The 27793-nt window shown below is 29.7% G+C and overlaps 1 protein-coding gene across 4 annotated transcripts in view; it reads left to right on the top strand.

Annotated features, from left to right (window-relative positions):
* The window catches only part of LOC148283830 (EGFR adapter protein-like), a 478123-nt gene that overhangs the window by 215801 nt on the left and 234529 nt on the right, over positions 1-27793 (top strand). The window lies entirely within an intron of this gene.

Here is a 27793-nt window from a genome sequence, read left to right as displayed (position 1 = left end):
ATAGCAAATAATAAAATCTATGTTGTTGTGTTTACTTAAAGTTAGATTTAGCTATATATATTTGTATTTAGTTATGTATACAATAGTTGTGAATTATTTATTTATCTAAACCTTCAAGTACAAATCATAAGTACTTTGCCAGACTTATTGCCAATATCAATATCTTCCAGCTATCCAAAAATCAGACGGGTCAAAAGAAGGGTTGGTCAAAAATTTGTACGAAAAAACAAAATATAAATCAAAAGATGCGTACATGAAAAAAAACATAAATTATTAGAAATAACAGATTTTTTCAAATAGCAAGATGAGGTTTGCACATATTTAGTTCAATAAAAGTGAATAAATTAAATTTATTTTAACAGAGACGGAATTTTCTTTTGAGAAGGGAATATGGAAGTCTCGGTATTTACAGGGCTTATGACCTGTCATTGGCTGGTTTAAGTGGCCACTTTACACACATTTAAATATGACTAACTCCCTAGGGAGGAAATTCAGCCAGTCTGCAAGAGTTTGGACATACTCAAACATTGTTAAAAATAAATAACATTATACATATTAAAGTATGAGGAATGTGGAATCAAGTATTGAGTTAGGAAGGAGAGAGAAAGAGGAACCAAGGAAAAAAAACATGTTTTTAAAAAACAGTAAAATGAAGAGAGCTTAGGATTTTATGGACATGAAGTAAAATATTATAATAATAAAAATACGTGTTAAGTATTATTCCACTTTGATTTATAATTTTTACCAGTGACCGACATCCAGTCTGACGGTCATTAGTAAAAATTATAAATAAAAGTGAAATAAAACTATCTATTTTTTTAAAATAATTATAATTAAAATTCAGTTCGACCAAGAAATGTCAGTAGAAAAACTAAAATCCATATACAGTATAGGAATGTTTCAGACATTTCTTGAAGGTGGCTAGAGAACGTGCATTTTTTATAAGAAGAGGAAGCTTGTTCCAAAGTTATATCTATAAATAAACATTTAAAAATAAATAAATACATTTATTTGACAACCGTATTCTTCTTCTTTTGCAGTTACAGAGTGCATGGACGGTAACAAATCAAACTCTTATTTACATTTTCATAATTATTCCCTAATTAAAAAAATTATTATGATGTGAATGGAAGATTACCAAATATATCACTATTATCAGCCTTCTCTTGTTCAACGGTGAACATAGGCCTCCCCCTGAAGTTTTCATATCTTCCTTCCCTGAGCTAATCTAACCACTTCCTGCTACCTGTCGTACGTCATCAGACCACCTTGTCTAAGGCCTACCTACAGTTCTTCTGTCTATTCTAGGTCACCATTGTGGTTCCAGTTATATGACCAATCTAGCTTCATTTTTGGTTGGCTATTCTATGGACCACATCTGTGACTTTTGATCTTGCTCTTATCAATGTTGGTTCTTCTGTTCAGTTCTGTCAACGAAATACCATGCATTTTTTTTCATAGTTTTTTGTGTCATTGAAAATTAATGTTAATTATTTTTTAATTTTTAATTTTTTAATTTTTTCTTACTTTCCTTATTCAATTTTTATTTTTTGCTCCTTTTTTGTGTAAAATACATTTTTGTCTCCATATTAAAAAAAAAACTTCTGTTATTTCCACTTTTATACTAATATGTAAAGATAATGTTATTATATCGTTGTCGACTGTTTGTTTCATTAAAATCAATAAATTATATTTTTATTCTTTTTCTTTTTCTTTTAAAAATTATATATATATTTTGCTACTTCTGTGTAAAATACATGTCTGTCTTTATTTGTATATATGTATGTAAAACATGTAAAAGTCTAAAAGGCGTTTAAATAAAAAAATAATAAAGCATTTAGTATATATTTCTCATTTAAAATAAAATATGTTTCTAGATACATATATAATTCATCTCTATTTGTTAGACAAATTTTCGGTTGCATCTGCAATTTAAGCCTGAAATCTCCTCGCGACTTTCCTATCTTAAATGGAGTTAAAAGTTTACAAAGTACTTCTGTTCCCCTCTCGTCTCTTCCAGAGTGACCTAAATTTGTGCACTTCATCTCTCCTCTTCTACACCGGTTTTCCTCTGCAATCAAGAATCTTCCGTTACGGTTCGCGTAGAAATGCAATTCAATATTACGGGCACTGCAAGTATTTCTAGGTTTGTATGAATATGGATAAACGTGGCTACAGTAAGACGCATCACGTTAGGATCTGTAGAAGTTATCGTCACTTGTCAATCGTCGTGTAAAGAATGTAATAAAAATCACTCTCATGAAGATATGCGAGGAAGAGTTGTATGATGCCTATTAATGATTATGCCTGACTAAAATCGACAAAATCGGGGTCTTGCATTTACGGTTTTTCTACCCCCAATTTACACTTATTTATTTTGAGAAAGAGTGAAAAAAATACAATTTATGTGTAGCCATTTTTTTTTAAACAAATACTTATCACATTTGTACACCGTACCTCTGAAGACGGAAAATAAAACTAGGCTCTTTCAAGGGTTTTTGATTAGTCCTAGCTCCTCTAAAAGACAATAAAAAAATTAACGAACAATGGGGACACGTTAATAGTAGATATCTTTCGGGCGTACAAAAACCATGGCCCTAGAGTCAGAATCCAGGGAAAAAATAAAGAAATAGTGAAAGTGTATATAAGTTTGCAGCGTTGTGTAGTAGTGGCACTTTTTACTATATACCTTAGTTTTGATTCCCGGGTTCGATTTCAAAGCAGAGATATAAAATTTGCTAACAAAGTGGTTTGATACTCCAACATTTTTCTGTCCATGGAGTCGTAATTGAAGAGTAAGAATAATCACCTTAGTTCCAAGGAACAGAGGTTTAAGATACACTGCATTTGGTGCACCAATGCAGTGTCCTATGTACCGTCGAGTGCTGATAGGCATAATATGATGAAATCAAAAACGCTAATATTACCTTTAGCGTAAACATAAGGTAGCTTACCTCGCTTGTAAAGGTCCACGTTTCTGTGGCCAATTGATAGATACATAATATCGTGAGCATACAAGGAAAACCTCTATTAACTAACCACTATTATCAAATCACTTTCTCAGAGTCTATTGAGAGAATTCAGAATAAGTTTCTTAGATATATTTATGTTAAGATGAGTTTTCCTTGTCATTAATTAAATTATAATAAAATTCTAGAATCTCTAAAATTAACTAAATTTCAAGAACGAAAAACATCGACCGATCTTACGACTTTGTTTTATTCCCCTGATCTACTGAAGTTGATTTCATTCTATGTACCACCTAGGTTAAGCACAACATCTACAATATTTTATTGTAAAAATTTTCAAACGGAAGCCCAATATAACTCACCTATTTTTAGATTATAGAATACCGGGAATGAATATGCATCATATTTTGTTATATTTAGTTTATCTCTGCCTTACTTAAAAAATAAAGTGACCAACATATTCTTATCAAAAAGAGCAAATCAACTTCAAGAAATCGGTCTAGAATTGTTATAATTAGATTGCTCAAAGTATTTTGTTATTTTACAATTAATTGAAAACATATATGTATTTCAAGTAATTTATGATAAGTATAGTACGAGTATATTAATATTTTATAATCGATTTTTTATTTCTTTTTATTTACAAGCACTCTTTAAACTACATATTTGTAAATGGCAGGAATGCCGGATTTACCGTAAATGTGTTTTTCTATGCATTTCATTAATATTTTTTTTTATTTTTTTTTAATTTGCTAAATAATTCTTTCGCACGTTTTGAGGATTTATAAATTGGTGGTTCATTTTTATTTGTAATTTATTTCAAAATGTTTTTTTATTCTATTTACTTTTTGCCATGTTTATTGTATAGACTATATTTTTTTCCTAGCGCAAAGTTCCGTTTATTGGAATAATAAAACCGTCAATGTTGTTAATCGACACAAGTTAAAAATGCAACATTTAATTTATGAGTAGTATGTGATAAATAAATATTAAAATTGTTATTTATAAACATAATAAAGTATTTAGATTACACATAGTTTTCTTGATTAAAAGTTTTTGAATTTTTTATTTTAAAATATACTAACACGTTTTATGGTCCAATGCTGTCAAAATTAAACCTATTTATAGGTGGTTGGTCGAACTTTTGAAAAGTAGATGTTATAGGTCAAATATTTTTGCAAGGAAATTGGAAGGGTTATTTAAACGACATTTTGTGAAAGAAAAAAGGTAAGATTGATATTTTAGTGCTTCTTTTAGGGTTGAAATAAGATTGATATTACTTTGGAAAATATTTCATTTTAGACTAAATATTTACAAACAAGCAATCGGAAGAAGAAATTCTTTGAAATATTATATTGGTAATATATTTTGAATCAAAAACTTTTTCGCTTATGAATCTTTTTCATACGAAGTGAATTTCTTACTTCAAATTTCAATCACTATCATCGTTCTCCTTTTTTTTATACCCAGTCGTGCATAGAGCACTGCATTTGTAAACCAAATACAGCGTATTTCGATCATCAGTCATATAAAGGTAAAGTAATTGCTCTTAAGTTTTAGTTCCCAGTCCAGGACTAATAAAATATTGCAGTTTAAACTACCTTTTAAATCAAAACTTCATGTCCACCCTGCCAGAAATCAAATACGGGATCTCAAAAATGAAAAACGTACGCCTTAACCACTACACTGCGAGGCGAAATTATCTCTACTCGATTTCCTTGTTCAGAATTTTTACCTGAGAGTAGCCATAAAGATCATGGATCAAAGGTTCGAGGTTCGAACACCATTTTCTTTTAGTGAGTTATTTACAGCTCGTCGAAATGGCCCCTAAAATTAAAATATTTTGGATAACAACAAGAATGCAAATATATAAATAAAAAAACACACAGTTTTATTTTTAAAATTTGAATTAACGCAGTTTTTTAATTTATAATGAAACGCTTTTATTTAATCACACCAACTTTATTTATGTACAAAAAATTGATTGATTAAAATTTATATAAAACAACAACAACAAATTAAGTCTCTACTCCACTAAATTAAAGTCCAGACCTGCTATTACAAATGCTGTCGTGGTCATAGAAAAAGCTTTTATAGCGCGTATTTACATACAAAATACGCGCCATAAAAGTGTTTTTTTACGGTTGCGAGAGCGTTGGGAATAGCAGCGCTGGCGCTGGGTTGAGTTAAGACAAGTAATGTACTAATAAAACAACACATTTTTGTAGAAAAAAATATATTTATCTTAATAAATATCTGATTTGCATGGAATAATAGCTTCATCAGTTTATACAATTAAAACATCATTAAGCAGTAATCCAACCCAAATCCCCTGGTTAACTTAAATTCAGCCCTAAACCATAAAAAAATTGTTTTGTTCTTATAAAACTTTTGAGTATGTCCAGCTGTTTATAAAGATGTAAAAAGGTGATTTAATCAAATTTTATTAATATATAATCAAATATAAATGTCGATGATTTCTTTTCCAGACGAACTTTTTATTTGCTTTCGTAATTTTTCTTTATTTAATTTTATGCTTAAATTTTATTATTTTTTGGTCTCTTCATCTAGGTTTAATTTTCTTTTTTTATTCTTAACAAAAATCTATTTTTGTATAAAAGCAAATCTGAATGAAAGTTTATATTTTTATTTTATATCTCAATTTTACTTCCACACCATCGATTTTACAATATAAAGTAGATTTAATATACCCATACACAGGCATGCTCATATGTTTTTTTTTGTTTTAACAAGTATATATTATGTTATAAGAAATTTACTAAAATGCAAATAAAAAAATGAATATAAAAAGTGATTTTATCGAAAATGACGTTTATGGATAATCTTTCATATTTGCCCCTTTATGAGGTAAAATAGTTCATCTGTGATGAAGACGTTTGTCATAACTCAAGATAATTTTTATTTTTTACCACAATAGGCAAGGAGGCCCAATTATAGTGGTGAATAAATTATTTCAGAAAGATGAACTTTAAGAAATCTATCGCCAGCAATGCTTAAAATATGTTTTTGAGCGCCCACATTTCTTTCCTAAAAGTTTTAATGGATCTAGTCAAAGATTGAATAGTTAACTTGAAATCCCTTATTGTAAATCCAGACTCGGACACTCATTTTTCACAATTCCAATATTGTTCAATGCATTTCATAAGGACGATGAAGATAAATTATTTGAATTTGTTTTGATTTAAATTTGTGTTGAAATTATGGATAAAAAAAATAATTTAAACGGCTTTTTTTTTTAATGAATAGAATACACTTAAATGAAAAGTTTCATATTTTTATTGACAAAAATATTGTGTTCTAATATTAGCACTATTTTTTTATTTTTTGATGTCTATTGTGTACTTCCAGTAGCCTTTATTTAAAATAAAATGAATGCAATTCATGATGTAAAAACTTAAATATTAATGTAATTTAAAATATCATTACAATGGAATTCCATCAAGAATTGTCAATAAATTATTTAAATCAAATAATGTGTACTATTAACATTAAACATTAATGTATACCAACACACAGGCCATGCATTTGTGGGATTTGTTTTGTGTTTATTTAAGTTTTTTGTATTTGTAAAGTGCAATGAAAAAAAAGCAATAATTAAAAATAGGATATAAAAAAAATCACAGTACAGGACAGTAAAAAAATGAGAATTTAGTTCTTCTGTGCGTGAGACAAGCGTCTTAACCACTTTAAAATAGAGGCCGTCAATTTGTATATATCAACATTCAACCCGTTTCTAACGACACAATATTACTTGCAATCAAGTAGTTTCTAATTCACTCACGATACCAAATTTCCCGAACTCACATAGAAGAGCTTTAAAGTCCATTAAACAATTCTGCGCCCCCATTAATACAGACATGGGAATACGTGGATTCAGACCCCCGCTGGGCTTTCGTCACACGTAAACGAATAGTAGTGGTTAAACAATGGATATTGCCCATAGAGCGCTTAATCCACAGCCGTTAGGCTGTATCACGACTTTTAATCCGTTGGTGGGAGTTGTAAAAAGGTTGGGATTAAATCGCGATATAGCCAACCCACCCTAACAATACTCGCTTGAATAACAATTTAGTTACGGTCCATGATTCAGTTACTATTCGCTTACAGGTGAGATACAGGGGCGTGCGGTGATCTTTTCGAAAGTAGAGTTAGACAAAACATATTCTCTTTGTAATATGTTGTTATGTTTATTAACGCGGTTCTTCTATTACATAAGTTTATTTTCGATAGAAATAACCAATTTTAGATTTGTCAACGTCATCTATTTTCATCATTTTTAAGATGTTATAAAAAATAAATCATTAGTTTTTTGTTTATTTATATTTTATGAAAAAAACATCAATAAATAAAATATTTGAAATACTTTTTTTTATATAGACTCGAAACTACGTTTTTTTCATTGAACGAATTTTAATTTTACAAGTAAAAATTTAAATGCATAATTCGTTACAGAATGTTCAAACAATGAGTTAGGATAAAATAAATAAAAAGTTTAAATACATTTGTTCCTTTCGTGTAGGTACTCCTTTCGTGTAGGTAATCAAGGCATTTTGATTGCTGAAACATTTATCTGATTATTAAAACAAAAGTTTTTATTGTTGATTTGTATACTTTGTTTGATACGTATTTTTTTTGTTTGTTTTTATTTTCACTTCCATTAATCAATATATATTTTTTCAAATGTTAAGATTATTTGCACGCCCTTGGTAATAGGGTGTGTTTAGAGATTTGAAACTGAAATAAGGCTCCCTTTACCATTGTGAATTTTCTCTCTTTCACATTTAAATCCAGTCAAATTTATGGCTAGGTTTAAGGTGGGAAGTTCCCTTAATTGAGCGCGCAAGAAGGTTTTGTGAATATTAGGTACGCTCCCCGAACAATATTTTTTCATGTAGGGATGTAAATAAATCTTTCCATACTGTTTGTAACGCAGTTTAGGTGAGAATTTTTCACATTGTGACAGTTGTAGCATTTTTATTTTACCCCTTTTAAAATATTTGTAATAAATACATGCAAAGCTATACTAAAAAGCATTATATACGCACAACGAGTAAATATAATGCCCTGTGTTGCAAAGTAAGTTAAGTTTTCAAATTACCGGTCAATGCACTAACAATTTGAAAACGCTAGCTTCTCAATAAGGGTCAGCCGAGAAAGTAAGTTTGCAATAAAATAAATGTGGTGATTTTTTCATTTTTCTCTTTATCGCAAAAAAGGCGCTTGAGTTACTTTTTTTTAATCCATTCAACGAAGATGTAATAATTATTTTATAAAAATGTATTTTAATAAAAAAACTTGGTAAATCACTAAATATTTTAGCCTTTAGTAATGAGATTTTAAAATCCTTTGCAAAATTCATATTAACGAATAAATACGCAAACAAAAAATATGAATACGAACCATTTAATGTTATTTTAAATTGGGTTTTATTTCACTTATATTCTCAATTATTAAATTCTAATAATTAAAACTAGGAAATTCATTAAGCTATCAAATATTTGGTTTTCATTTCTGAATTCGATAAATACACAATTTTTTAAAGGCAAGTAATGTTTAAATATATTAAGGCTTCCATAAAACAAACTCTTTGAAATATGAATTACTAACACCTGCACCACGTGTAAATAGTAATTAGTTTCACGTTTTTTAGTCAAAATGAATGAAACACTCTTTTTTACTGAACCCCAGACACTAGAAAATAATCGATAAAAATTGTTAAAACTAAAAATTGTGTTTTAAAATTATAAGCAAAATGCTGTTCCATCTAAAAAGCAGAAGAAAAACCAAAGAAAAATAAATTATTTTTTGGCACCACTACAGGCCAAGAGACCGAATGGAAAACCTAGGCTTAGAAGTTACATTCAATTTTTGTGTTCTCACTGGAAACCGAACCCGGAATCACCCGTGCATAAATTAAGCGTCTTAGCCATTACACCACGAAGACCTCCTTTTTCAGTAATTTACTGTAGGTGCTGCGTTAAAAGGTGTTTTTTCAATTAATCAATAAACATTATGTATTAATTTTGTAGGGTTTTAAAGGATAAATAAATATTGGAGACGATATTTTACTGGTATGTAATATTTGAATCCATTTAATCTAATTGGTAAAATAAATATTAGTCAGACATTCCTACATAAAAACAATATGTTATGATTAAAAAATTAAAACAAGGACAGAGAATATCTTAAAAAGGGAACATAGAAGTCTAGGCATTTACAGGGCTTATGACCTGTCATTGGCTGATTTTTCAGTAGCCACTTTGCACACTGTGTAACATTTACCATTTTGCCTCTGTTTGATTATCCATATTTCTTCAATTCTTTCATTTGTTGATTTAAGGAAAGTTAAATAGTTGAAACCTTTATCGTTGTGAAGATATTCATCTGACTTCATTATTTTACATACTAGGCAACGCCTGAAAACAATTTTCCGATTTTTAAACTTTTTCTTGGACTAGTTGGTTTTATTACAATATTTGAATTTGTTCGAACGAAATATGGATGTTCAAACATAAGCAAAATGATGAATGTTATACAGTGTGTACAGTGGCCACTTTAACCAGCCAATGATAAGTTATAAGCCCTGTAAATGCCTAGACTTCCATATTCCCTTCTTTAAGGTATTTTCCGCCCTTGTTGTAATTTGTTAATCTTAATGACTTTCGAGGGGGTGAAATCCAGTCTTATGTCTACAAACATTTGAACAGATTCAAATATTGTATTATGTTTTGATAATTATTTTCAATTACCATTTTTTTATCCAATTATATTTGATTCGTGTATATGTATTTAATAAAATCCACGATACTGTTTTTTAATTGTGATTAAAATAATATGTTAAACCTTTCATATTCTATTTTTGAATATTTTATTTACACGTTAGTTAAAAAAGCAAGCATTAAAATCTATTTTACTTACTAAAAGTGTAATTTTAATGGAATATCTAAACTTGTTTGAAGTCAAGCGAACTGGAGAAAGCTAATTTCCTGTTAGCTGGTATTGGGATTTCATATTTTGGTTTTTTATTTAGCGATGTTTTTATTTAAAAATATAGACAAAGCAGAAGGGCTATCAAAATCTTGATAAACGATCGAACTAACATTAATTAAATTGCTCTTGTGAAAATGCATCAAATTACACAAAAAATGTGCAAGCAATTAGCTTTTTCCCATTTTTTTATAATTATTATTTTCACGTTAGCAATATATTACAATGGCGCGGTAACGGTAATATTGTTTTTTTCCGAAAGACTTCAGATTAACTTTCTTAAATGGTCTAAATAATGCCCATTTAGAATTACATGAAAACATGATATTTCGCGCCCTGTTGGACAAACGGCACATATTTCGTTACCGCGCCATACTTGTACCCAATGTTAAGAGCGCACCCGGCGGGCATAGTCATAGTGACGTGACGCCAACTGCGTGCCGTTTTGTATGTGCTAGTTTTCAACCTTTAAAATACGAATAAACTCTAATTTTTGTAAATACGGATAGTTATGTAATTAGAATTGTAAAAATTCGCTTTAAATATTCAATATTTTTTAAACATTAAGCCCGATTTAAGAAAAATAAATACTTGTATTAAAATACAGGATTTTTTAAAGACATGAGTCATGTTTTTTTGTTTTTTTTATTATTGTTGTTTTATTTTTATTTTTTTTAATTGGATTTATACGTAGAAGCTTTTCACGGATACGATTTTTTTCATATTTTTATTCTATTGTATTTGTTTACATATAGAAAGCTATAATAATTAACGCGTAATTTTGGTTTATTTGTAGATATTGTTTTTTTTTGTTGTTGCAATTGCTGCCGTTTTCTTTCAGTAAATAAAATATTTGCATTTGTAATTGACTTATTTTTTGTAAAAAAATAAATATTTAAGGAATTATAATTTAGAAAGGATAATCTTTCGGATTCCGATGGAAACTTTTGTGTCCAAGCTCAGAACCATTCTGTTCATTTGTGAGGCACATTTTCCGGAAAACTAAGTATTTTCCTTCAACCGGTTTGGAACTTGGCTACTGTGTATTTGGGTTTTGTCGATAGATGACAGGGTATTTTCATATTTTAATAACCAAAACGTTCATGAGTTGCCGGGTAAAAACCGTTGCTTAAATAACAATCGAATAAATTAAGATAATAAAAAAGTTACAGATTATAAAAAGTCCTTTATATTTTTTTCCAATAACAACAATACTTACTTAAACCGGGTTGTAGACCTGTGGCTAGTGTCTAGGACTCACGGATCATAAGTCTGAGGTTCAAACTCACTCCCATTTTCTCAAAGTGAATTTTTTACAATTCATTTAAAATGACGTCTAGAAATTGAGTATTTGGATTCATCATAAAAACGCAGATATTTATTTTTCATAAAATTTAATTTTAACCGAATATTACTTATTTACTTTATAAATGTCCTCTCCCTTAGTGGAGAACTAAAATATATATTTTAAAGTGTATAGTTCTGTGTTATCGTTTTTTGAATTTCAATCAAATAATATATGAAAAGTTAGTAAAATATTTTTGTAAAACTTACTTATTTTTCATTTTTTCAAACAAAAAATACTTAAATTAGTCGAACAAAAATATGAAAATTTCAAATTCTTTGTTGGATTCAATATTTACCCATATGTACGAACCGATATATTGGTAAACTCACTGGAACAAATAAAGCCAGAACGTGGAAAAAAGCTTTGAAAAAAGAGCTTATAAAGCTCTAGATGAGGAAAAAACTCAAATGAATTTAATTCGCAGACTGAAGCACTGTCTGTGTTTGTTTAGACTTTGCACACAAAATATTCGATTGTTTGTTGTACGGGAAAATTCTGCTAATAAAATCTTTCCGATGTTTTATCTGAGCTCAAACTTCACTTAAGTGTAAGGCACTGTTATAAAAGCATTTTTGTTTGTATTTGTTAATTAAAAAAGACCTTTATAAAAACAGATATTGAACTAACCATGGCTAAAGCTTATAGTAACTATAAGTATTTTTCATCAATATTTTAAGTTAGTTTTAATGTTTATAAACAAAGCTGGATTCTACCAGCTTGGGATTTTTGATGATTGACGTTTCTAGATATTAATATTTCTCTTTTAAAAATATTTTCAATTAAATTTAGTACTAAGTTCTCGCAACGCATAGCATTTGAATATTTCATGAAGGTAATTTTAGTCTTACAATTCAGGTGCCAGTTCAGAGACAATGAAATAAAGAGTAAATTCACTTTTTAATTAATATTTCACAAATGAATATCTCGCTTGAAATTGATACCAGAACGCACGAATCACTTTACGGTGGATTAATCTCTACTAAAACTTCTTTTTATGATTTTTATCTAAGAGTTTGTGAGTCTTGAGTCAAAACCACTAGTCCAGAATTATTCTAGTTCTATTTCAAACGCAAAATTGAATTTTTCATTCCTTCAGGACATTGAAATAAACAAATGTATAATGACAATTGTGAAATACGAGAATTGATGTTCGAATCTTTTCAATAAAACAATAATATAAACGATAAATGTTATGTTGTCATTTCCCCTCTTAATAGTTTTCTCGAGTTTCGCCATTAAAGCTCGAGTCCCTTTATAAGCTCCTAATGCGATATATTGGTCGTAATAGCCTCTGAAAATGAGAAAATTAATTGAAAAGCTCTCTTTATAGACTTCAACTTTATGGCAGAAATAAACATCGTAATAAGAGGGTATTATTCAAATGGTTATTCGTGTCATTTTGTTTGCTTCCCCTTGGTTTATTGGAACCCAATATAAACAGCAATGATACATTTTGTATTTGGTTTAATCTTCTCGTTATTTGGGAGTTGAGTCCATTTTGTTTTAACGGCTACATAAATTTTCATCCTTAAATGTTCCTGAATAATAATTGTTTGTGAATCGTAAAAAATAAATTCAAATTTGGAATTTAAATAGCGTTATCAGTTCATTTATACATTAATGGTTTGAGATATGAGACTTCGTCATGATTTGAGATACGAGACTTCGTCGTTTTAAAATTATGCAAACATGTTACGAAATTCTTTTGAATGATAACGTAGGACACATAAGTTTTCGATTTTAAATCAAGTTGTACAATAAGACAGATGTGGTTATTAATTTGATTTTATTAAGGTTCAAACTTGATTCAGTATATCAGCAAATAAACGTTATGTTTTTCATTATTCTTTTTAGTATTTTTGTTACTAAAATGTAATTTTACACTAAACTTTCCTTCATTTATCCTCTTCGTAATTCTCCGTATATTCCCTACCCACCACTTTCTTCTTTTGCCAGTATTTTTAAGTTTCAAGAATATTATTTTAATTAATATTTTTTTATGATGCCATCATTATTTTAAATTGGTAAATTTAAAACACATCCAATTGGATGGCAGGTTTTTGTGATGTATTTTCTTTTTTTCGATACATAATGTAATGTAAGCTGTAAAATATTCATGTTACAATACATGATGCAGAGAAAAAAAAGAAAGTGTCAATATGTTTGTATTGAGGATAAAATATAAAAAAAACGATCAATAAGGTGTTAAAATAAATTTTGTTTGTTTTTTTACAAATTTAAAAATAAGCACCAATAGTAAAACAAAATGATTAAGGTTATACGATATTCGAAAGAAGATTTTTTTCTCTACTGGTCGACTAACTAGAGCTGGCGTGTTCACAAAACTAACACAAACGCATTTGAAATCTAAAAGATGTTGATTTTAAAAAGGTTATATTAAATTTTGACCAAATGTGCTATCTTGAAAAAAATATCAGTGTTGGATAAAAGGGTTGTGTATATGAAAAAAAACAATGGGTAAAGAAAATGAAATATGTTAATTTATTTTTACACAAGTAGATTTTTTATCAATAAAAATACTTTGTGTCCATCATTTTCGACGAACTAAATAAAAAACAGGACATTTTTTTTACTGATTGTTTTTTTCTCTCCCTTATCCAAAAAATATTAAAAAACACAGCACATTTGGCTAAAATTTTTCAACTAAATTTTCTATAAATTAAAAATGTGTTTGTGTAAGTTTTGCGAAAGCTCCAGCACAAGACCTGTACATGATTAGATTAAATGAAAAAATATATTAGTAAAATAGTGTTTTCAATCCATAGTTAAACATTGAATTTATATTATTATATTTTTACTATTTTAATCGCAGCAAACTTCACACAAACGCAGAAGCATGATGTGTTTATTTTATTTCCATATCATTAGCAACTAACAAAGCATTAGTAGTCTATGTCACGCTCATAAGCGCATCTGAGTGCGAGAGACACAGCGATTATTTTCATGCGTATGCCGTGTGATGTTATATTATATATACGCTTATCCACAGATACGACGCAATGCGTTTGTGTAAGTTTTGCAAACGCACTGCTTTATTTATTTAATTGCAATTATTTAATTGACCAGTATAGGATATTAAGTTTGCTTTTGGGTTGCTAATATTATTTTATTTTATTGCATGCCATCAAAAAGAAATGTCAAGAAGATGAAAGTGAGCATTTTCGAAAATTTCTAAATGCTTGCTTAAAATAATTTCGTCACAGTGTGCATATTAAAATTTAAAAATAGAAAGAGAAGTACATGTTTTTTTTCGTTTTTTTTTTTTGCACAGCAACAGGCTAGAAGTTTAAGTAGTAAGTGATAAACATCCATGCTTGAGATAAATAATTTTTGCTTCAGGTACCAGTCCACGGACTATGAAATATTCTAGAAAGAAAACACCCTTTTAAATATATATTTCATATCAACCATGTCGCGAATTAAACCTGAGACCTCTCGCATGGTAGGCAAACGTGCTGACCATTACACCACGATGCCGACGGTATTTATCAACTTTATGCCAATCGAAAAATTAATATAAATAAAAATACAGTATGTCAATAGTTTCCAAGCATAAAACGTGAATGTGTCCTATTTACACTATGGTTTTACTTCTGAATATCTGTTCTGTGTTATTGCATAAACAACGTTTTACCGATTTTCGCACTGAATTTTTTTTTACGGTTTTTTGCTTTATATTCGATGGCTAGAAATTCATTGTAAGATATTGATTTTTATTTATTTATTTATTTTATTTTATTTTCGGTTCACAAACAGTAAAAGATATCACAATATAAATACAATTTATAAAATAAAAAATAATAACACTAAACATCTTTCGCCAATTATATGTGAACACCAATAGTCACAAAAGAAAAATTTAAAATATATATAGACCACAATTTAGTTTTCATTATATGTTATTAAAGCAGTTATTATAATTTTTATAAGATTAATTTCAATAAAATTTAATCGGAGATAGATACAATTTATATAATCGAATATACTTTTACTAGATTATTGATAAAGTCTCGTAGTAGTAATAAGTTTTTTTAAATGTATATCAATAAATTAAAGTAATAATAGTCACAATAAAATAACATAAATAAAAAACAATACGTACTCTTATTTAGTATATCCGTTTTATTATTGTTGTACATGTTAGTTATGGTGAGTATATATATTTAGGGTGTGAGGGTGTGTGTATATGTGTATGGGTGTGTGAGTATTGTGTGCATGCGAGAGTGTGTAGTGAATATAAGTGAACTTATCGAATTATGGCCAGTATGGTTAGTGGATGTAATAAAGCAAGTATATTACCATTATGGACATATATTATTCATCAGAAATTTTTAACACTTTACCAATGATCAAATACTTCACGGCAACTCTGACAGTAATTAAGAGTTTTAACTTCACAAATAATTTTATTTATTTAAAGCTGGGAACCTGGTGCTGGTTACTCTAGTGAGATACTTAAGGAAGTTAAAGAAAGAATGTAGTGGAAATCTTAACAGTTCTAGCAGGAAATTAAATTCCCTTCTAGCGTTCATTCTGTTCTAAAACCTCTAGTAGGTACAGGGTGCACCATATTGCATCCGTATTGACAGACCTAACTATTGAAGCTCTATAAATAAGCCAACGTTACTTGACTAAGTTTTTAAAATAAAATTTCGCAAATAAAATTAATCACTAGCGAATATTTGTATTCGTTATATCTTTAATCTTCGCAAATTTGACCACATAACCGAGTATCGCACGCAACTACACTGGCTCAGTATCAGGCATAGAAGAAACATTCACATTCTATCACTTCTTCACAATATTTTAAATAATCCCACTTCGCCTGTTTATCTGAGAGAGCTCATCCAACCTCTTTCACAACACGGACTATCTCTTCGTTCTAGTAACGAGAGAACCCTTTTAATACCCTGTCATCGCTCTAATTTTTTTGCCTCCTCTTTCACAGTAGTAGCCGCTCAAGTGTGGAATAATCTACCCACTAATGTTAGAGACGCCCCTTCTTTATTTACATTTAAGTCGAGATTGAAATGTCACTATCTAAATATTTAAATTGTTCCTTTATCCTTCTTCTTTCCTTCCCATCCCCTCTCCTCTCTTCATAGTAAAGTGTTATTTTTTTTTTTTTACATATATTTATTTTTGTTAATCTTTGCTTTTAATTTTTGTGTAACATTGTAAGATTCAATATGTCCATGTATTTATAATTTTCTCAAACTGAACGGTTTGGGTAGGTAGGAAGAAATTGCCTTAAGGCAATATGCCCGCCCTTATATGTATATTTATTGTATATGTATATAAAGTGTCAATAAATAAAAATAAAAAAATATAATATACAGACACGTTATTTCTACACTAGCTTCATTATAATGAACCAAATATCAAGTTGCGATTGATTACACAATGACCTGCGGAATATTGAATTTCCTTCTGTGTCCAGGCAGATAAAGAATACAGTTACATCAACAATGTTTTGAATATGTCCAAATGTTTGTAGACAGGCTGGATACCCTCCCAAGGGATTTCTTTAGATTGAAATTTGTTACAACGCAGAGGAAAAATGTTTTTGAGTAGGGGATATGGAAGTCTAGGCATTTACAAGGCTTTAGACCTGTCACTGTTACATATTTGAAACCTTTATCATGTGGGTGAGATTCATCTGGCTGAACCATTTTACCTACTAGGAAACGCCTGAAAACAATTTTTCAATTTTTATGCTTTTTCTCATACCAGTTTGTTAGTTTTAATCAACAATGTTTTGAGTATGCCCAAATTTTTGCAGCTAGGCTGGATTTTTTTTCTAGAGAGTTGTTTAGCTCTTAATTTGTTGCAACAGAGAGGAAAAACATTTTATGTATGGATGTTTAAACACATGCATAATGGTGAATGCTACAGTGTTTAAAGTGGTCACTGGTTTAAGTATAGACCCTGTCAATAGCTAGATATTTTTCTAGACAATAATTTTTGATCTAATGCAGTTCTGTGTGTGAAATAAAACCGCTCTGGTTTCTGCAGTTCTGTGTGTGAAATAAAACCAGAGCCCCAGACAAGTGTTTTCAACTCGATAGGTAATCTCAGGTAAAAATTTTAAATGTGAAAATAGAGTGAAGATAAGTCCACCTCGTTGTGCAGTGGTTGACGTGTTCGTCTACCATTTTTGAGATGTTCGGTTCGATTCCTGGCAGGGTGGACACAATACTTGAATTTTACTTGTTGTTTGAATTGCTGTTTTTCATTGTTCTGGTACTGGATCCTGAAGCATAAGACTGATCTCCTTACCCTTCATTTATTGATTTATTTTATTCACAATATATTAATGTAACATTTAATGAGACACAAATCCCCATTCCATAAAAACAAATTCCTGTGTTGAGTGAAGACAAGTATATGTGTAATACTTTGACAACATTTATACATATTATCACGTTTATATTATACGGAAACAAAACATAATTAAAACGCACATGGCAAATCAATATATAAAAGAACAAATCGGTAGTCAGATGGCAGAAGGAACCGTCTGTATTTTTATTAAATGTTCAGGAGAACTGAAATACCACTTAATTTTAAGACATTAATCCACAAACTAAAATATTTAAGTGTTAATTTTCAAAAATAAATTACCATCTTAAAAAACATTTAAGTTTGTTTTTGAAAATTCTTGATTTATTGTAATTTATTATAAAAAATTAAAGACGAGTGATACTTGAATCTACAAATTTGGAATATCCAGTGACCGGTTTCGTCGCTTTTGTGACATCTTAGATAACGCGACCACATCAACCTTGAAACGACTGTACAAAAAATAAAATCGTAATTAATAAGTAGTCGCAAAAGCGATGAAACCGGTCAAATTTGTGAATTAAAGTCTCACTTGTCTTTTTTTTCCACAATAAATCATCTAAACAATGCTGCTTTTTTTCTATTTGTACTTACACACACGCAATTATAGCACCAATGCGGTGCCTTATGCACCTCTGGGTGCGGATGGAAAAATGATGATGATGAATATTGAACTTTAAAAAAATAAATTGCCGAATCACGATTCACATACAAATCAATCTACTGCTTTTTAGTAAACCTTATTTTCATCATCACTTTTTTTATATGTTTACATCGAGACAATTCCAATTTTTATATATCCAAAAAATGGTTGAATTAATTAACCTGCCGTGTAGCCTCCATGTATCCTCAAGGGAAAAAAAACCTTTTTAAGGGAAACATCGGGGAAAATATTGGTCGCTTTTAATAAATTCAATAGGAAGAATAAAGGAAAATAATATCTTGTTATTTTTTACATTCCAAATATCGGATTAGAACATTAATATTATTTTCATTACGTAATTATTTTTCAACTTATGATATTGAAAAATTCCATTTTCAACAGCGCGCCTTTTAATTGAATATTAATTTATCTTCTTTCTTTTATGTCTTCGAATATTCCAATTACTTTTTTATTCGTGGTTGTAAAGTTCAATTATTGTCAAGCGTTTAAAAGCAAATGATTATTATTCTGACGTCGGCATTGGCTATATTATTAACCCTTTAACGCTCCTTACCGATAAGTAGATTCGCAAAAATGAGACAGTTTAAATAGGTTTAGTATTACATTTATAATTATAATAAATAAACTGTTAAATGTATTTACCAACATTTATATGGTTTCGAGGTAAGTACGTTGCCGGCATACAGTGCTGTAAAAAAATATTTGAACAGAGCTCCGCAATTATATTTGTGTATGTAATTTTTATTGTAAGCAAGTGACTTGTACAACAGGGTCGTGCGGTGAAGTTTTTGACTAGGACAATATTTTGAGTCTGTCCAAATTTTTGTAGACAAGGACTGGATTCAACACCCTGGGGAGCTGTTAACATTAACATATTACAACAGAGATGAAAAACATTTTTAAAAATGTCTAGGCATCTACAGGGCTTATGATCTGTCATTGGCTGGTTTAAGTGGCCACTTTATACAAATAACTAAAGTAATATAGATGTTCAAATACGGGCAGAATGGTGAATGTTACACAGTGTGTAATGTGGCCACTTGAACCAGCCAATGACAGGTCATAAGCCCTGTAGATGCCTATACATCTATATTGCCTTCTTTAAAATGTTCTTCATCTCTGTTGTAATATTTTTTGATTGGGGAAGCTATCACTTCGGTAAAATATGTACCTACTACCAACAAAATATTTTTACTTTGGTGCTTTAAGTAAACTAGATTGTTTTATTTGGATTGGTTTGTTAGAATTACTTCACAGACTTCAACAAGAAACTCTGTGTTTTTTTTCAATCAAACCCATCTCAGATCGCTTCGCTTAACAACATGTTTATTATTTTTTTAATAGGATAAAACAATAAGATACTGATTAAGTGGTCAAATTTTTAGGAAATCATTGCTTACATTCAATTTATGGACAGAACGCGCATGTTGTATAGGTATTAAATAATATGACTATGTATATCGATCGTCGGCCTTGTGATGTAACGGTCTGCGCGTTTGCCTACAATGCAACAAGTCTCGGATTCGATTCCCAAAATGGTTGATATGAAATATTTATTAAAAAGGATGTTTCTACTCTAGAATATTTCATAGTCCCTGGACTGGTGCCTGCTTCATCGGTATTTACTGGGACGGTATAAACAAATATCAATATTTATGTACGAAAGTGTGCATATTTGTAAGAAAATTCAAAGTATCTTCATCGGTATCCGGTAATTAAACACGTTTAGAAAATAAAATTGTAAACATATTCTTTTTTTCATACAGAAAACTTAATTTAACTTTTTAGATAAATTTAAGATACATTTTATTTATTTATTTATTTGACACTTTATATACATAAACTATATATATACATATTACTTTAAGGAAATTTCTTCCCACCTACCCAAACCGTTCAGTTTTAGAAAATTATAAATACATGGACATATTGAATCTTACAGTTTTATACAAAAATTAAAAGCAAAGATAAACAAAATAAAATATATTTATAAAAAAATTAACACTATACTATGAAGAGAGGAGAGGGGATGGGAAGGAAAGAAGAAGGATAAAGAAACAATTTAAATATTTACATAGTGACATTTCAATCTTGACTTAAATGCAAATAAAGAAGGGCCGTCTCTAACATTAGTGGGTAGATTATTCCACAATCAAGCGGCTACTACTGTGAACGACGAGGCAAGAAAATTTGATCGATGTCAGGGTATTAAAAGGGTTCTCTCGTTGCTAGTACGAAGAGATAGTCCGTGTTGTGAAAGAGGTTGCATGAGCTCTCTCAGATAAACAGGCGAAGTGGGATTATTTAAAATATTGTGAAGAAGTGATAGAATGTGAATGTTTCTTCTATGCCTGATACTGAGCCAGTGTAGTTGCGTGCGATACTCGGTTATGTGCTAAAATTTGCGAAGATTAAAGATCTAACGAATACAAATATTCTGCAATCGTTCTAACTTAAATTTTAACTTCCCATCATAATCGAGGCCCTGAAGCGTAAAACCGTTAATCTTACCTTTATGTAAAAAAAATGATCAACATACGTTGCAATCATTATACCAATGCAGTGCCCTATGAACCATTGGTACGGCAAAGGAATGATGTTGATGATTTGAATGATGATAAATTTAATATGCTGACTGGTTTCAGAATATCACCGTTTTTTTGACAAGGTTTAAAAATAATTACTTAACAAAAATTGATTGAAATTATGATGAAATCAAACAATAATAAAGTGCTTAAAATATTGTGCTTTCTGTTTCTGTTGAGATAAGAGTCCGTGTTATTATTCTTCACTCCGCAAGGCACCCCCATGTTTGAAACAATCGCCGCTCTCCATACAATGTGTAGGTAGTTATTGTTAATTAAAACCGCTGACCACAGAGTGATATTCAGAGAGCCACTCCAATTTAAATGGCTGCATTGTGTGATTGTTCCGTTATGTGTATCTCTCGAGACAGGATATGCAAAGTTTTTCCATGCGGCATGAGAGGATGTCAGTTGTGAGTCCTGAGTCCTGAGTCCTGAATAGCCGGCTATGTAGTACCTACTATGTATTATACTTAAACCAAATGAGAACCATACGGGATGGTAGTGATGTGCAAAACAGAATGAGTGATTCAATCGGAGTACTGATAACTGGTTCGATCTTAAAATATCAATTGATGAAGTCTGGCAATAATCTTTTGCGATAAACCCTCAAGCCTAATTTAACCTAGTATCGCACGCAACTACACTGGCTCAGTATCAGGCATAGAAGAAACATTCACATTCTATCACTTCTTCACAATATTTTTAATAATCCCACTTTGCTAGAACGAAGAGATAGTCCGTGTTGTGAAAGAGGTTGGATGAGCTCTCTCAGATAAACAGGCAATGCAAAATCACGTCTGAAGAAACATCTCCTTTCTCTTCCTTAATCTCTCCTCTTTTCTTTTTTTCTCTTTCCTCTTTTTTCTTTATTCCCATTGAGTAATACTTTTGATTTAAGGTAATTTATAAATAAATAGGTTTATTTCTATTTTTATATATCTTTAGCTTTTTATTTTTTTTTCTATTGAATATGTTCTGAAACTTGAATTATAAAGATAAAACTTTTATTTTATTGGTTGGTTGGAAGAAATTGCCATTTGGTAATAAGTCCGCCAATGTACAAATAACATTTGTACAAAAAGTTAAATAAATAAATAATGTGCATCATTGATAAGCCTTTCATTTGTTGTCTAATCATAAACCCGCAAAACAATGACATAAATAGAAAGGACCGATCATCACAAGCGTAACATTAGACGTATGTATGTATTTGTGTATATATATGCATGTATGTGGATGTTAATGAATGCATTAAAAGTACTCCGACTCAACACAGATATGCGAGCGAGTAGGGGCAAGTTAAAAAACATGAGTCATTCCTAGATACGTCACTATAAACTGTGTATCTGTATGCATTTTTGCGTATGATCTAGGACGTAGGCATTACGCTATTATTAAATAATATATTTGCAATTTATTAAAACCATTATTTACAAACAGAATTTTTTAGATGGTTCTGTATTTAAAATAATATAAAATCGGCACATTGTTTTATAATAAAACCTGTGGCCGTATTCCAACTTAAAACGGCCCTATAAAACTTGAACTGTTATAGTCAGAAATAAAAGAACCTCACAAAAAATACGATTTTTCTTGCAGGTGATATTTTAAAAATAAATAATTAAGTCTGAAAATTCAAAGTTAATAAATTTAATTTAAATCTGACCTACTTAACATATTACTATGATCGTATAACAATGACGCATGTGATTTTTTTCAAGTTTACAGTTTAGTTTTTTTTAACTCTTTATTTCATAACTTGAAAATTGCAAAAGTATATTCTTTGATATCTGGGTAAGTTATATCTCATTTGTTTATCAAATCTGGAATTTTAAACTTTTATAAAATTAGTGGTTAAAAACATAGATGTTGTATTTATTTTATTTTATTTTATAAAACCTTTTAAGATAAAATATTTCAAAAGTCCCATGTTTCTCCTATACGTCGTTGTTTTAAAATTACGATGATATGTATTTATATTTTGCTAACGGTGTGGATATTTTTATATATTTTAGGAAAAAATATTTGAAATGTGAAAATATTTTTAAATCGGAGGACTAACATATATTTTTTGCACAAAGTAATTGTGATTGTTATTATTCTAACACACAAACTAAAACATACTTAAAGAGGAAATCGAATGTTTTTATGATAAAAAAACGGCTCTAATTAAGAACACAATCTGCTGTTTGGAATGTCAAATTTACGATGTCAGTATGTATGGTCCCAAAACTATTACCACCCTCTGTATAAGTACTATGTTCATTAATATATGTATCCGGGGTAAGTATATTGTACTTCGTACAATATCGCATATTGGTTGAGTCTTTCCTGTAGTGATGCTCAGTATTCGTATCGATAATATTTCATTAAAAAAAATTATAATCGGTTATGAAATTATCTAAACGAATAAATACGATCACATTGAATGAGTGCAACATACTAATGAAACATTAAAAAAATATGTATATATCGTACATTATTAACGTCGTAAATGCTTGGTTTGTTTACCATATTCTACTGGATAAATATAATAATATCGTTACATATTGTTTTTAGGGTGACTTTTACGTTACAAATTAAATTTTTAACAATCAGGTTAAGTTATTAGTTCATATTCCAACTGAAATAAAATCAATCAAAATCTCTGAACGATCGTTATCGCGATGGCTACTTTCAGGTAAAAATCCCGCAAATCGAGTGGAGATAAGTCCTCACCGTGGTGTAGTGATTGGTGCGTTCGCCAACCTGGATTAAGCTCTGGTTCGATTCCTGCCAGGGTACATGTAAAACGTTTATTTTGAAGGTGGTTCAATGTAAAAAATATTTCAGTGTTCCTAAAATGACACCTAGGCTGGTATTTCAAACGCTCTCGTGGCCGTATTATCTTGAGTATTAACAGACAAAATATACGAGAAAAACTGTTTTCTCGTGCCACGAGAGTGGTTCAGAATAGCACCCCTGAAGCGAAAGAACCTAACATAACCTAACTTAATTTTCTTGTAATAGATGACCGATATTCAATTCTAAATTTGTTCCAACATAGAGGGAAAACGTTTTTTAGAAGGGAATATGGAAGTCTAGGCATTTACAGAGCTTATGACTTGTAATTAACTAGTTTATGACCGGTAATCATCTGTCTTCGTCGAAGAAACGTAGAACGGAGATGGATCTTAAATGCATTTTCAAAACACTTAATGCTATAATTATTTATGTTCCATTTCCGTTACAAAAATTTCTTTTCATGTTTCACAACCGTGTCACCAGAAATCTGCTACTTATCAAATATTCTAAAGCAACACTGAAGGGGTCAACACTGTTCTGGCATCGAGACAACACTATTACGTAGGCAAAAAGGTCCATAACCTTTTGCCAGAATCGTGGAAAGACGGGAGTGTTGTCAAGTTACGGAAGGTGTTGACCTCGCTCTTTCATGACATTGGTCGAAGGGAGTCAGAAAAGTTGATGCATGCTACGGATTGGAGAACCTTACTGGATGTCAAAAATAAAATATAAAAAATAATTAAAAAAATATATATTTATAGATGACAACCATGAAGTTTCGCATAAATACATTGTCTATGTTTTTATGAATGTATGTATGTGTATGCGCATGGGTGTATGTACGTGTGTGTGTATGTACATGTGTATATATGTGTATATATATATATATGTGTGTATATATGTGTATGTCTGTATGTATATGAATCAAAATGTGTATCCGAATAAGTTTATATTTTGTTTGTCTGTGCTCTATATTAATTTGTTAACTATTATAATATATTAAAATATAATTGCCTAGCTTGGAACAGGGTATGTACCCTTGTTAGCTGGGCAAAGTGAACATGGAATTGTATTTTGATAAAGAGTGTGAATAAATAAATAAATAAACTTTTGTTTTTATTCCACAATGTTCAGAATGTGTAGATTAGTTAATTCGTCACACAAATTGGAATTCTTTGGGATAGATATTTTAGCTTTTTGAAGATCTCTTCGCCATCAAAATAGTGTGGGATGAAGATGGATTGACATGGTTTGCTCGAAGTCTTATGTTTAAATTGATCGTGTTCTTAAATAAATTGTACAACATTGTTGTAGTGCCCTTGTTTGTCGTCATTACATAGTAACGTTTTATGTTTTTTGTTCACTTTTTGTACTATGTTTCTGCATATAATTGTTGTTATTGCATTAGGCTGCATATTTAACAAAAAAAATAAAAAATCGTCTTTAAATTAAAATTGTTACGCTTTGGTCTATTTTTTTATTTTTAATCTTTAAATATTTTGTATTTTGATGAAATGTAAGTTTAGAATCAACCATTACACCCAATTCACTAACTTCCTTACGATTTTCATTATCTACTTAACTAATTGAATATAAAGTTTGATATTTACGGTAAAACTAAAAATAAAACGAGAAGCTTCGAACTAGACATGAGATTGGCTCCGGTTCGGGAGGAGTGCATTCCATTTGAACTTTTCATTTAACTCTGTGATATGCTTTCGTTAAGAATAAGCCAAACATTATGAGTTTTCAATATGTTGTATTTATCATTTCGTACAATTTAATGATTCTATTATATGCCAAGTCTTTTTTTTATTGTTTGTCTTCGATGATTGATGATAAAAAAAAAAAAAATTGAAATTTTAACTATTAGTATCTATACATTTAGTTGTTTATTCGATCAATTTAACTTATCATGTTTTCAAACGGGAATCTTTAGACCAGAAAGTATTATTTGTAAAAAAAACGTGATAATGAGATCATTTGTATTTATTAGTGTATTATTTTATTTTCAATATTATCTAACATAAGCTAGGCACCCCATTTTTCCATGCTTCAATTTTTTATTTTTTTCATGTTCTTAGTCAATCTACAGGCTTATTAAAGCCCTAATACATTGGAATTATTGATATATAATACATTAAAATTATTGATATATAATACATTAGAATTATTGATGTATAATACATTGGAAATCTTGATATATAATACATTGGAGTTATTGATATTTAATATATTGGAATTATTGATAAATAATACATTGGAATTATTGATATATAATACATTGGAATTATAGATATACTCAACATTGGAATTATTGATTTTTAATACATTGGAATTAATGATATATAATATATTGGAATTATTGGTATATAATACATTGGAATTATTGATATATAATACATTGTAATTATTGATATATTCAACATTGGAATTATTGATTTATAATACATTGGAATTATTGATATATAATAAATTAGAATTATTTATTATATATCAATAATTCCAATATATTATATATGAATAACTCCAATGTATTATATATCAAGATTTCCAATGTATTATACATCAATAATTCTAATGTATTATATATCAATAATTTTAATGTATTATCTATCAATAATTCCAATATATTAGGGCTTTTATAAGCCTGTAGATTGACTAAGAATATGAAAAAATACACAATGTGTAAAGTGGCCACTTAAACCAGCCATTGACAGGTCATAAGCCCTGTTAATGCCTAGATTTCCATATTCCCTTCTTAAAGATATTCTCCGCCCCTGTTGTAATTTGTTAATTCCAATGTATTATAAATAAATAATTCCAATGTTGAATATATCAATAATTCCAATGTTGAATATATCAATAATTCCAATGTATTATATATCAATAATTCCAATGTATTATATATACATCAATAATTCCAATATATTATACATTGGAATTATTGATATATAATTTTTTTTATTTTTTTTTATTTTAGCACCACAACAGGCCAGGAGGCCCAATTACAGTGGTGAATTACATCACAGAACACCCAGGCTTGAGAAAAATCACATTTTTATTTTCCGTGTTCTCACCGGGAATCGAACCCGGAACCTTCCGTGCATGAGTCAAGCGTCTTGACCACTACACCACGGAGGCCGCCAATAATACATTGGAATTATTGATAAATAATTAAAGAGATGAAACCTTTAGAATCTCTTCACAACAATAAAGGTTTCAGCTCTTTATTTTCACTAAATTCAACAAATGGAAGAATTGAAGAAAAATGGATCTTCTAACAAAGGCAAAATGGTGAATGTTACACAGTGTGTAAAATAGCTACTTAAACCAGCCATTGACAAGCGATAAGCCCTGTAAATGCCTAGACTTCTATAATCCCTTCTTAAAGGTATTCTCCATACCTGTTGTAATTTGTTAATCTTAACGACTCCCGAGGGAGTGAAATCCAGTCTTTTGTCTACAAACATTTTGACAAACTCAAACATTGAATTAAGGTTAACCAAAGCAATCTTAGAATTTTTTATAATACACAAAAGGTATAGTCATGGCATGATCTAGGCAGACGTGGCAAGTGTGTTATCTCAAGCCAGGAGTGATAACATCGCTTGCTTCCTGAATGCTCGCCTTTGCTGTAGGAACACACCGACACTACTATTATGAAATTGTATAAACCAGTTGATTAAATTATAATTTAAATATGCACAGAATGATAGATATTTCAAATTGTTTAAGTGAACATACCCGAAACGTTGCTAATTTAACTAACCGGGATAAGTAGAAGTATAAAAATGTTTTCAGGCGTTGCCAAGTAGATAAAATGGTTCAGCCGAATAAATCTCACCCACATGATAAAGGGTTTGAGACGTTTTATGAGCAAATTTCCAGAAATATTTATTTTTTGATTGGCCTACTAGAGTATTTGGATTATGTCATATCGCGTATGTACATTGATATTTTTTGTATGGTATAATACTAACATTTTAAATTTTCTCATATTTAAGTTATGAAACTGTAAGGTGTACTCTTGTCTAATTTTTTTTTTTTAGACTGTTGTGTTATAAGA

Source organism: Micrasema longulum, unplaced genomic scaffold (assembly GCF_059751315.1).
Source record: "Micrasema longulum isolate JH-2025_06_02 unplaced genomic scaffold, ASM5975131v1 h1tg000191l, whole genome shotgun sequence".
Lineage (NCBI taxonomy): Eukaryota > Metazoa > Arthropoda > Insecta > Trichoptera > Brachycentridae > Micrasema > Micrasema longulum.
This window is presented reverse-complemented; position numbering and strand designations above follow the sequence as displayed.